Raw genomic sequence first — 2,920 nt, forward strand, 5'->3', positions numbered from 1 at the left:
TAATTCACAAATTTACAAAATGTGCTACCGATATTTCTAAAAAACGAGTTGGGGGGCGGAAAAAGCACTTCATAGAATAACAAGCAATCGTGCGATGATGTGGTTGAGCAACGCCTGTGGCTTTCCGATAAAATTGTAAAAAAATAACTAATAAAATAGACGAATAAATCGGTTGGAAAAGTAATTATATTATTTATTTTTTTCTCGTGTGCCTGAATTAATAAAATTGGAAGTCCTCTAGTGCTAATAACATTAAAAGGTGAGTTTCAATTATAGCAGCTGGCGTACTATATGTATGGACTTGTGGGTGGAGTTGAAGAAGTTGTGCACATAATTGCACGTCTGTATATGCATACGTATGTACATATGCATATGTATAATTTGATTTTGAATGAAGGTACGGCGAGACAAGTAGATGTACATATTTATATATATTCCCCAATTGGAATGCATCTTTATTTACATATGTACAGTATATTTTGCTTTGCTGCCTCTATGCTTAAGTGCACATTTAAGATACCTACCCGAAAATGCGCATCAAAAGCATTATTTTTAACATTTATAAGGAAACTGCTCCGATAGATGCATTCAACATACCTGCACATTGGCGATACCTGCCTTAAAAATTGTGCGACTAGTATCAATTATCAATGAAAGTATTACGTTTACCTNTATTTATTTTGGTCATCTCGCAGAACAACGAAAATGGCTATCAATTTATGTAGTTATATAGATAATTAGATAACATTTGGTAAAAATTTCTCTTGCAGTAATTTCTACTCCGCCAATATTTGGTTTCATAGGGATTCGGATACCTTCCTCATTGAAGTAGTAAAGAAAATTCGCTTAAATGCCTTTTTCGGTTACGTGCACTAGTTTTTCGTGCAAAGAAGGATGTGCAGCTAAGCAAAATATACTGTACATACTTACATATATACATATCACATATGTACTAGTTTTTTGCTTTAAGCCGTCCATGAATGTATAAAAATTTTTTGTTAATGCCCATTCTCTAATATAAATAAGCGGAAGATTATAAAAACACCGAAAGATTCTTACGTGTCTATACTTTTTTAAAATAAAGTAGCAGTTAGACGTGGCAAGTGCAAGTCCTTTCCAAATGTCTGTCAAACTGAAGACTTTCCAAAAGTGATAGCAGAAGCAGTTAAGAGCGTGTTCATGGCGGAATCATGAACCAAGTAGAATTAGAGTGTAGTTGGATCATGTGGCGGAATTTTACCAAGTTAAAGCCAATTAAAGCGAGAAGAAGAAAGGTTGCATTTTAGTATAGAAAAAGATTGCAAAAAATTAATTCGCTGTATGAATAGCCAAAAAGCGTCTTCAGAAATTTCGCCTTTCGGAAACATAAACCCCTTTCAAAAGATACTTTACATGCAAGGTGTGACTGCTCATGCAACCGCATTCTGAAATTTTACAATTTGACAGCCTTTTTGAAATATGTATATTGCATTGCCATGTCTGACACCCTCTTTAAGGTGCGGTTAAACATCAAATGTGAAATCGAAATTCTACTTTCCCGTGTAAACAGCCAGAAAGTCCTTTTTACAGATATGCAGAAATATTTTTCGGAAATAAAAATTGCAAGGTGTAAAGGAGCGGTTTAACGTGGCAATGCAAGCGCCTTTCGCTGTCAAAATGTGAAATCGAAAGTCTACTTTCCCGTGTAAACAGCCAGAAAGTCCTAAAGTCCTTTGTGCAGATTTGTAAATAAAAATTGCAAGGTGTAACTGCAACTGAAATTACGCAAATTGTTTCGAGAAATAATTTCAACTGGATCGTGCTAGCAACTTTCATTTCCAACCGATTTTTGCGAATTTCTATGAGAAAAAAATGTTGCATCGCATTTAAAAAAATACTTATAATTATTGTATTCTCCTGATATGAACAATATACATAAATATTAAAGCATTAGACACTTTGTGGTTGTTTTGTGCGCATTTGACCATTCGTGTAAACAGACAAAAAGTAGTTTCGGAAAGTTTGATTTTCAGAAATAAAAACTGCTTTCGAAAGCCATTTTACATGCAAGGTGTAACTGCTCCTGCAACCTCTTTGAGAAATTCGTGAGTTTGACAAACTTTTGAAAACGACTTGAACATCCACTTTACACCTTGCAATTTTTGTTTCCGAAAGTGATTTCTGCAAATCTGCAAAAAGGATTTTTTTGGCTGTTTGCACGGGAAAGTAGACTTTCGATGTCGGATTTTGATAGACAAATGCGTAGAAACAGGGGTTGCATTGCTACGTTTAAGCGCACATTAACGATATTCAGAAAGAATTGACCGCCATGCGAAAAAAAACATTTAATTATTATAATATAATTTTCTATTCTTATAACTAACATTTATTTATTTATCTTTGCAGATCTTTCGGAGTCTTGAAAAAAATGGGAACAGTATCCAGCATTTTCATAATTACATCTATTATACCATATAAGGCTGCAGCAGCAGTCGCCAGCCAAAAGTACGCAACAAGTTGACTGCAACTTTTATGAACAGGATTTTCGCGCGTTAGCGTATCAACCCCCTCCCACCGTATTTCATGCCTTTTTTAATGTATGCGTGAATTATTCGCCTTTTCCATATTTACCAATAAAAGAACTCCTCTAAGTTCCTTTGCAGCGTCAAATATACCGATTTTAAAAGATTTGTCGGTTGAAAATACAAAAAAAAAAATAATAATTAGCACACGGAAATGTCACAATTGATAGTTTTAAAATCCATAAAAACTATTTCTTAAACCAAAAATTCAAAATAATTTTACAAATCTTAAAATACAAATCGTTTCTACTGAAAAAGAAAATAAAACGAAATCTACAGCAGCGTTTACCATCACAAACACCTTGCCACAATGAGTCGCTACTACACCAATAGCGGCGGTAGTAGTACCAAAGCGCTGA

General features: G+C 34.3%; 1 long non-coding RNA gene across 1 annotated transcript; it reads left to right on the forward strand.

The window, feature by feature from the left end:
* Positions 1 to 11: 11 nt before the first annotated feature.
* LOC108354726 (uncharacterized) lies at positions 12 to 2,651 on the forward strand. Its single transcript, XR_001846521.1, has 2 exons — positions 12 to 259; positions 2,386 to 2,651. It is a non-coding gene; the product is annotated as an uncharacterized LOC108354726 (long non-coding RNA).
* Positions 2,652 to 2,920: the final 269 nt, after the last annotated feature.

The sequence above is a fragment of the Rhagoletis zephyria genome, unplaced genomic scaffold (assembly GCF_001687245.7).
Source record: "Rhagoletis zephyria isolate East Lansing unplaced genomic scaffold, Rhagoletis_zephyria_1.1 Rzeph_scaffold_38643, whole genome shotgun sequence".
Taxonomy (NCBI): Eukaryota; Metazoa; Arthropoda; class Insecta; order Diptera; family Tephritidae; genus Rhagoletis; species Rhagoletis zephyria.